General features: G+C 35.0%; 1 protein-coding gene across 3 annotated transcripts in view; it reads left to right on the top strand.

Moving 5' to 3' along the window:
* LOC108621953 (Protein phosphatase Slingshot) overlaps window positions 1–10854 on the top strand; it is an 88788-nt gene that overhangs the window by 954 nt on the left and 76980 nt on the right. Inside the window, exon 1 of one of the 3 annotated variants that reach the window (XM_018019570.2) lies at window positions 9973–10082. The exons of 1 other annotated variant lie outside the window; for it this stretch is intronic. The gene's annotated coding sequence lies outside the window, so the exon portion shown is untranslated. One more of the 3 variants, XM_018019587.2, reaches the window with a different exon arrangement.

Below are 10854 nucleotides of genomic sequence, written 5' to 3'. Positions count from 1 at the left end.
AACATGAAATCTTCTATGGTCGCATACATATTTAAATTTGCAGAGTTTTCAGTTCCAGTTTTTCCTTAAATGAAAGTGTATTCCTTCATAAAATCATGGAATGAAAACCACAAATGTGTGGAGTGGAGTGTAGACAAACGTAATCATTTTTAATCTCGCCACGCAGAGGTTTGTGTAATAAGTCGCATTGAAAACAATCGCCGTGAATGAACTTTACATTAGCACGTACGATAACCGAAATTCATTTCCCTGTTTAGTGCGTCGCACGAAAACATTCTGCAAGACTTTGGACGCGTAACGTGGAAGTCAAATAACTTTTTTTCTCTTCAATGGAAGTCGCCTCAATTCCTTCGAATTGTCTGCGTTTTTTCATTATACCCACTTCTCCATAAACGACGTTGATATTGCGATATTTGATTTGGTTATTATGCGAAGTTGACTGACAACTTAATAAACAGAGGGTACAGCGTTATAGCGTTAAAGCGAGGGCCACAGAGGTCGAAATTCACATTTCGCTCGTTTCTCTCTTTGGGTTTTATTTTCGGAAACAGCATGCAAATGGCAAAGGCTGGCACGAGTAATTTCTGCCGAGTCCCTTTCTGCCGCAGTCCTCGATTTGACTCACGTACGCGTAAAATCTATTTTCACGCTGTTCCAGTGAAATAAGTCAGGAACATGACCGACCGATATAGCGACTTTGTCTCGCAAAACATAAAATTAATAGTTATTCCAAAATTAGTATACTAATTTCACAATTCGTCATAAATTTTTTTATTTGTAAAGCAGGAATGCTTTTGTTGCAATTATTTATATGAACGTTGCATAGATTTCATTTTTAGAAAATAATAACTTTATTTTTCCACAAATTTTGTCAATCATCGAGTTTCTCAGTTTTTCACGTCGCGTGAGGGAAAACGTGAAAAATCATGTTAAGCCTGTGTGTTTAACGTTAATGCTCGTGTTTATATCGGTAAGGTGGTTACTTTTCACGTCAGCTGACTTGGAGCAACAGCTGCACGCTTTGTGCCATCGCGGACTGAAAGGGGAACCCTTCGAATGCAATTATTTTTCAAAGCCGAGAGCTGTCGAGAAGCGCAGCTTTTGTACAACTTCTGAATTTCTCACGGTAGCTGCTTTAAATCACTGCGACACGTGCTGTACAATCGATTTTTCTGCGACCAGATATTTTTTTTTTTTAAATTAATTCACATCGTATCAGGAAGAGTTTTTCTAATTTAAAATGTAAGAATTATCGCCAAGTGGAAAGATTTTATGATAGTATCAGAAATTGTTAATTTATTTTGCGTTACGTCCTGTTATATAAATATTGTTTAATCGTTGCGGTATTGCGAAAAGGAAATTCTTGTACTACTTTCAATTAGGAATTGTAACATTTGAAATTTAATTCGTAAAGGATTTGAGAGTTCTTTCAGATAAATGTTCGCACTTTATCGATTTCGATATCGCGACGCGTAGTCTATCGTTGCTTCTAGCGTGTACAGCAATGCCGTGTTGCTTGGGAACGGGAATCACAACATGAAACGCCGTGCTTCGTTTGATAATTTTTTAGCTCCGTTTTATCAGACATTCAGTTGAGAATTATTCGAAGTACAAACCTTTTTACTTATCAAATAATTGATGTTTTCATGTCTCAGATAGTTGTAGGGAAATTCATTAAAAATGTTTGATAAATCAGAATCGGGATATACCAAATTTTTGTATCGTGCCAAGGAGAAAGTAGGAATTTCGCATTTTATTGGAACACAATTGCGGGTTCGATTTTATTACGTATGAAGTTACATAAAATGCGGTTAACATAACTGATAAAATAACGGTTGTACTGACCAATTAGGAAAAGAAATGGAATAATAGGATGCGAAACGTGTTACAACATAACACAGCACTGGTAGCTGCTTCACTTCCCTGTTTCATATTAGACAAGCTGGCGCCAGATTGGGTCGATATGTCATCAGGCTGGAATTCATTTTCGATGTTATTAGTGCCCCCTTCGTTCCTCAAACGGAATACATAAACACGCACGCTGATCACATAGCTTGATAATCAGAACATTCTGTGTTTGTTCTAATTAACATGTACTGTTGTTAATATGATAACTATTATTTCTCGTCAAACACAAAAGATATTCGTGCATTATAATATTGTTGAATAATGTATTAATTTACAAGAAATTAATTGACACGAATAATCTACGAGCAAGTTGAACAAGATTCCAAAAAATGGAACCTTATTTAGTTTCAGTTTATTTAACTGAAATTTCGTTGAGATTTTCCTAAGCCTCTCGAAAGAACAATACTTCATTAGACACAAGATATTCGTGCATTATAACATTATTAAATAATGTATTAATTTACAAGAAATTAATTGAAACGAAGAATCTATGGACAAGTTGAAGATTGCCAAAAATTGAAGCTTATTCAGTCTATCTTTTGGTCGAGGCTCTTTTCAGCCTCTCGAAGAACCTTTCTCTCCCCTCGTTTTGCGATTTAAAATTGGGATACTCGGAGCAGGTAGAGAGAACTTGGGACATCTGTCGTCGTCGTCTCGTTTCGAATAGGATCCATGGTAGACGAACGGTGAAACCGGTTCGTTGTTCAGCTGGTCCACCAGTTCGTACGAGCGGACGAAGCACGTGTTCCTTCGTTCGACGAAGCCGGCTTACTTTGCTCCGTCTGATCTCTTTATCATTCCAGTGCATCCGGTGCGTCATATATGTGGTCTTTCCTAGTATGTCGTGGGAAATAGAAAATCTGGGTTTCAGTTTATTTAATTATCGCATAACGTTCCAGTGATATAGCATTTTTAATACACATATAATACAAATATATACATATTTATACGAAACATATAAAGGGTGAGATGTAAGTGAATTGATATTTGTATAGGTAGTATGAGAGCAGCGGAAAATGAGGGGAAGATGTCGCAAGGGACACAGATATGAGAGGTGATAAAAGGAAGAGGAGAATGTAATATAGAATATAGGATCAGTTATGTTAGGGTACAGTCTGTCCATATGAATTTAATTATGACGCAAAATATAACATCGGAAAATTGTTCGAAGCCGAAAGAAGAAACAAATAAATACTAGCAGATTTGTAAGGGAGAGACATATGAGGGCTGAAAAGAGAAACGGGAGAGTATAATGTAGAATATTGGGTCACTTTTTAATTATAGAATATGACTTTAGTTATAAGGCAAAATATAAAGCCGAAAAAATAAATAAATAGTAGCAGGTTTTTACGATTGATAGAAACTAGTAATAATTAAATAAAGAGTTATGATGTACAATTGACTTACTTTCTGGGTAATTGAATTACACGTAATGTAACACGTAATGAATTATTGAAATATTACAGAAAGTAGGTAAAATAGGTAATGGAAGTTTATAGATATTCTATATTCATTCCTTATTTATTTTCACAAGACTAACATGTCATTATATCCCTGACACATTTTCAAACACATTATTATTAGTATAAAAAGAGGAAGTTAAAAACACATTAAACGGCGTAAAATCGTTTACATTGGAACTTTTTCGTCCAATATTTTCGCGATCAATCTCGAATAAAAACAGACTCCAAAGGTTGCCGCGATCGCGTTCACCGTTTCCGCTCTAGTTGGCCGGCTTCCAGTGGTTCCACTGAATTATATGTACTCTTTCTTCTCGTGGCGTGGGGGTGCAATTTTCTCCACGTTAAACCTCGTTTTTCCTATTCATCGGCCACCGCGTTGCATCATCGGGAATCACGGTGAAAGCAAACGATTCAGAAGAATTCAATCCAAATTTAACTTCTGCCTTCACAAAGATTAGCCTCATACAAAATTAATCACTTGCTAATTTTTAAAAAAGTATACTTTTTCTTTTAATTCATTAGTTTCTGTTTACATTCTCTAAGATGCGAATGACTTCTGAGAAATGCTAATTCATGATTCACTTTTTATCCAGGAAAGTAAATAGAAAGAAGTCAGATTGTAAAATCTAAAAATATAATTATATGAAAATTGAAGCGCATTTGGAATTTTTATTTTCATAATGTAATCAAACAAAAGGAATGAGATTAAGATAAGAACGATGCTTTATCTCTGAGCTCAGATGAATCATACCTAGGCTCTCCATACAAGGTGGCAATTAATTTCCTTGTTTCGATGATAAATCGTTAGAGATGTGCGTAAATAATTTTCAACGGAAGTTTCAAAGGAATTTCGCAGTAACATACCAGGGGATTATGTTCATGAGGCTTGTGCTAACGTGTCTGGTATTTCCGCGGCGAATTTTTCCAAGATCTCCCGGTTTGTATTCGCATGCATATCGAGTCGCTGCTGCTGGTCTACTGATTACTTAAATTGCCGGAAAGTATGGCTAGGTTTATCGAGAAACCGTACGTACGCAATTCCACGGAATTACGTCGGCGATTCGTATCTGTCTCATTACAATTGCCCACGCTGCGCGAGGTACTTGAACTATTAAACTTTATATAATCGAACCTGTTGCGGAAATATTACTTATTGTTTAACGTAGATTAGAACGATACTGATATGGAAAGTGAAATTAAAACATCTGCATCCTGATTTACAATGAAACTTTCTTACTTTTACGTTAGTAAATAATGGGTATATCTATTGTTAGATTGGTGCAAAAATAATTTCTATCGTTCATGCATTTATTATATCGTTTAAAAGATGAAATCTAGTAAGAACTTCCTTTGATCCTTTAAACATCATTTGCATATGCATTTTCTTATTGACATTTTATGCATTGTTTTGTACGTCTTATTGTTAGATTTGTTCAAAAGCAATTGCTGACTGAGTGTATGTGAAATCTGTAATAATTATCTAATAATTTACAAAATTGTATTTGTTTAATCACTATTTATATATTTGTATATGCATTTTTTGCTGTCTGTTTATGTATTTTCATGTAAATATAAGAACAATACTTCATTAAACACAAGATATTCGTGCATTATAACATTATTAAATAATGTATTAATTTACAAGAAATTAATTGAAACGAAGAATCTATGGACAAGTTGAAGATTGCCAAAAATTGAAGCTTATTCAGTCTATCTTTTGGTCGAGGCTCTTTTCAGCCTCTCGAAGAACCTTTCTCTCCCCTCGTTTTGCGATTTAAAATTGGGATACTCGGAGCAGGTAGAGAGAACTTGGGACATCTGTCGTCGTCGTCTCGTTTCGAATAGGATCCATGGTAGACGAACGGTGAAACCGGTTCGTTGTTCAGCTGGTCCACCAGTTCGTACGAGCGGACGAAGCACGTGTTCCTTCGTTCGACGAAGCCGGCTTACTTTGCTCCGTCTGATCTCTTTATCATTCCAGTGCATCCGGTGCGTCATATATGTGGTCTTTCCTAGTATGTCGTGGGAAATAGAAAATCTGGGTTTCAGTTTATTTAATTATCGCATAACGTTCCAGTGATATAGCATTTTTAATACACATATAATACAAATATATACATATTTATACGAAACATATAAAGGGTGAGATGTAAGTGAATTGATATTTGTATAGGTAGTATGAGAGCAGCGGAAAATGAGGGGAAGATGTCGCAAGGGACACAGATATGAGAGGTGATAAGAGGAAGAGGAGAATGTAATATAGAATATAGGATCAGTTATGTTAGGGTACAGTCTGTCCATATGAATTTAATTATGACGCAAAATATAACATCGGAAAATTGTTCGAAGCCGAAAGAAGAAACAAATAAATACTAGCAGATTTGTAAGGGAGAGACATATGAGGGCTGAAAAGAGAAACGGGAGAGTATAATGTAGAATATTGGGTCACTTTTTAATTATAGAATATGACTTTAGTTATAAGGCAAAATATAAAGCCGAAAAAATAAATAAATAATAGCAGGTTTTTACGATTGATAGAAACTAGTAATAATTAAATAAAGAGTTATGATGTACAATTGACTTACTTTCTGGGTAATTGAATTACACGTAATGTAACACGTAATGAATTATTGAAATATTACAGAAAGTAGGTAAAATAGGTAATGGAAGTTTATAGATATTCTATATTCATTCCTTATTTATTTTCACAAGACTAACATGTCATTATATCCCTGACACATTTTCAAACACATTATTATTAGTATAAAAAGAGGAAGTTAAAAACACATTAAACGGCGTAAAATCGTTTACATTGGAACTTTTTCGTCCAATATTTTCGCGATCAATCTCGAATAAAAACAGACTCCAAAGGTTGCCGCGATCGCGTTCACCGTTTCCGCTCTAGTTGGCCGGCTTCCAGTGGTTCCACTGAATTATATGTACTCTTTCTTCTCGTGGCGTGGGGGTGCAATTTTCTCCACGTTAAACCTCGTTTTTCCTATTCATCGGCCACCGCGTTGCATCATCGGGAATCACGGTGAAAGCAAACGATTCAGAAGAATTCAATCCAAATTTAACTTCTGCCTTCACAAAGATTAGCCTCATACAAAATTAATCACTTGCTAATTTTTAAAAAAGTATACTTTTTCTTTTAATTCATTAGTTTCTGTTTACATTCTCTAAGATGCGAATGACTTCTGAGAAATGCTAATTCATGATTCACTTTTTATCCAGGAAAGTAAATAGAAAGAAGTCAGATTGTAAAATCTAAAAATATAATTATATGAAAATTGAAGCGCATTTGGAATTTTTATTTTCATAATGTAATCAAACAAAAGGAATGAGATTAAGATAAGAACGATGCTTTATCTCTGAGCTCAGATGAATCATACCTAGGCTCTCCATACAAGGTGGCAATTAATTTCCTTGTTTCGATGATAAATCGTTAGAGATGTGCGTAAATAATTTTCAACGGAAGTTTCAAAGGAATTTCGCAGTAACATACCAGGGGATTATGTTCATGAGGCTTGTGCTAACGTGTCTGGTATTTCCGCGGCGAATTTTTCCAAGATCTCCCGGTTTGTATTCGCATGCATATCGAGTCGCTGCTGCTGGTCTACTGATTACTTAAATTGCCGGAAAGTATGGCTAGGTTTATCGAGAAACCGTACGTACGCAATTCCACGGAATTACGTCGGCGATTCGTATCTGTCTCATTACAATTGCCCACGCTGCGCGAGGTACTTGAACTATTAAACTTTATATAATCGAACCTGTTGCGGAAATATTACTTATTGTTTAACGTAGATTAGAACGATACTGATATGGAAAGTGAAATTAAAACATCTGCATCCTGATTTACAATGAAACTTTCTTACTTTTACGTTAGTAAATAATGGGTATATCTATTGTTAGATTGGTGCAAAAATAATTTCTATCGTTCATGCATTTATTATATCGTTTAAAAGATGAAATCTAGTAAGAACTTCCTTTGATCCTTTAAACATCATTTGCATATGCATTTTCTTATTGACATTTTATGCATTGTTTTGTACGTCTTATTGTTAGATTTGTTCAAAAGCAATTGCTGACTGAGTGTATGTGAAATCTGTAATAATTATCTAATAATTTACAAAATTGTATTTGTTTAATCACTATTTATATATTTGTATATGCATTTTTTGCTGTCTGTTTATGTATTTTTATGTAAATATTAGTTTTATCCAAAAGAGATTGCTGATTTTTACTACTTTTTACGTGAAAAACTGTAATACTTATATTTGCATCAATCTGATAATTTATTTACAAATAGAAAATTGAAAGACAATATTGGTCTGTAATCTGTTGGTTTTCTACTTTCTCTTTTCACAATCTCTGTTGCAGTTCCTTAATTCCTAATATTGTAAAAACATAATTAAGTTAACAATTGCTAATTAATATTGTAAGGGTAGGGAGATTGGTTTTCAGTCTTTATGGGATTCTTTTTTCGGAGACACGTGAAAACCGTATCGCGAAGAACCTTACGCTGGTAGTGGCCGTCCGGTCTGTCATTTCCGCTCTACACGTCGACCGATTTACCGGAAGTTCGCGTCGATTACATCCGTGGACGTTGTGTGTTACATGCTATATATTGATAAAACTGTAGGAAGGAAAGCGTAACTATTTCCGTAGTCGATATTTTCTTCTTTCATTCTAGTATTGTAATTTCGTTGAGTTTTCCTTCATTAGAAAATCGAATAATAACAGACATCAACATATGATATCATGATCCAATTAAATTGTAATAGTTTTATTTGATTTCTACTTGAGACCTTTTTTACTCAGTTTCGTAACTGTATTATTACATAAATGAGCAGTTAACAGGTCATTATTGTATAGTCAGATGATACAAGATATGAATTATATCGTCAATTCACAATAATTGATAAACAATATTACATTTATGAAATTTATTACTAATAACAAAACACGTGCTTTAGAACTGTCATATAGTGATTATCAGTTTTCCTATTTGCACGTCTTATCTTGCCATCCGACCTCACACTTTAGTATCAAAGCTTTTACACTTCGTGTAATCAAACAATTGATAAACGAAATTACATTGTAGGAAACTTATTATAATTAACGAAATACACGTGTTTTCGAAATGTCATTTATAAGTGATTATTAGTATTCCTATCTGCACATCGTATCATCAAACAACAACAATTAATAAACGAAATTACATTGTTGGAAATTTATTGTAAATAACGAAACACACGTGCTTTAGAAATGTTACCTAGCGATCATTAGTACTCCTATTTGCACTCCTTATTTTGCCATCGGACCAGGTTTATTGATTGCATTCTCCGAACGTGAAAAAGTCAATTAGACAAACATTCTCAGACTATGAAGGCGGCAGTAACCGAGCATAAAATCGGACAATTCGAGTTCGTGCGACGTGTACCGGTACGTGACACACTTTTAAGCCGGGGTTATGTGAATCGCGTTCTGCTCGAAAGGTCTACATCGCCTCGCACGCCGACGACAATTGCAGATGCGATCTCGGATGCACGTTCACCCGTCGCCTGGGGACGGGGACCGGGGGAACGTTCATCCGACCCGTAGAAGCCGCGCGACAAGTGACATCATCACTCTTGCCTCCATTTGTATCTATCTGTGTGCTAAGGCGCTGCCTAGCTCCGGATAGAGCTTGAGGAATTTATCCTCGCGAATCGTGCCTTGTAGTTCTTATCATACACGGTGGGGCTTGGAAACGAGGACCAGGCGAGGTTCATGTTCATTTAATATGTTTTTAAGTGTAAATGAAAACGCATTATCAAATAGTATTTTATTTACGATCTATACGTGTACTTATTTTAAGACTTTTTACTTTATTTTTGAAATGGTAATCCTTAGAACAATAATTATTTAATTTAAGGGAAGTATGAAATATGTGTCATATTCCTGTTGCACTCAAATTATTCTCTTCTTAAAATTACATGAATCAAAATTTATTTATTTTAAGATACTTTATTTCCCAATTGAAATGGTCATTTACAGGACAATAATTATTTAATTTAAAGGATTTTATCATTATTAAATATTTTTCATATTCCTGTTAGACTACAAAATGATTCATTTTTCCTACTTCAAGAGATAATATTGATTCAACCTTCTCAGTTCGAGATTACACGGATCAAAATTTTCGGGTAGTGTTCGTTGATTACAAACTTCGTTCAGCCAATTTAATCTTAATTATACTTTCACTTGTTGCCGTCAGAATTTATAATCACTCATATTTATGCTTTAAAACTGGACAAATTACTATTCGCTGTGTCACGAGTTTAAGAAGTTAAATGAAAAAAAAAATGAAGTTGTGGATATTAGAGCCTCTGGAGTTGGCAGCGGACAGAAATTTCGCTTTCGGAGGATAGATGGCTGCTTTCCACGAATTCCTCGGCGGAACGCGAAAACGCGCGACAAGCGAGCGAGCACAATCTCCTCGGGGGCTAATAATACGGGACACGGGCCGCAAAAGCGAAGACGCGCCCACGCGACGTGGTTTCGCAGTTTCTAGCCCGAGACTCGAGATGATTTTAGTATCTCATCGGCCCTCGGCCTAATCGCGCGCGAGACCCGGACTTTCCGCTCGTCGCTCCGCTATCGAAAATCGTCAATTGCGTGCAATTCCTCTATTCTCGAGTTCCTTTATCGTTCTTTATAGTCGTTGTGAGTTTTTAAATATAATCAATTTTGTTTGCTTTTACGTGAATTATTTACTTCGCCTGTGGAGAATTTTTCTAATTAAATAGAGTGGAGTTTGATTAGTGGCGATCTTCTAGTTGGTTTAGTGAATATTTCATTCAATTATAGTTCGTATTAATTAAAAAATTACCATTACGGAGAAATCTGAAAAAGATACCCCTGCGAGAGAAAAAGCAGGGGTTCCAACCATTTGTGTGAATGGGTATGTAAAAGGCCCCTTCGTGAATTTTGATCATTATGTATAATATTGTTGAAAAAATGTATTAAATGATGTTTTCTGCTATGGAAAGATTCCGAATGATATGTTTTGTTCAAAAGTATGTGACTGAAAGTAGAGATTTTCGGTCAAGGACTGTTAGTGTATTTCTGACAAGTTTACTGTAATGCAACGCATGTGCGTCTGTAAATAATGCAAATTACTCGTATCTTAACTTGTTCAAGGGGAAGACTGCATTTTTAACATTTTTAGAATTGCAGTCGTGATATGTGATGTAATAAAGAATGATACATGTTCATAAAATGTAATAAACTTTGACCTCTGACCATTTTATGAATATCACAAGAGAATAAATATTATATGTAACTACAGTCCAGAAAATGGGAAAAATACTGGAATTCCAGATTTTACTTTTATTATCGATCAGAGTACTTGAAAGAGGATGATACTTAACACTAGATTGCCCAAGGAAGTCATTTTGACTGCTTTTGGGCATATGTACAAATAATAATGCATAAA

The sequence above is a fragment of the Ceratina calcarata genome, unplaced genomic scaffold, assembly GCF_001652005.2.
Source record: "Ceratina calcarata isolate Rehan_Ccalc_2016 unplaced genomic scaffold, ASM165200v1 scaffold110.2, whole genome shotgun sequence".
Lineage (NCBI taxonomy): Eukaryota > Metazoa > Arthropoda > Insecta > Hymenoptera > Apidae > Ceratina > Ceratina calcarata.
Note: the sequence above shows the minus strand (reverse complement) of the source record. Positions and strands in the feature narration are given on the sequence as shown.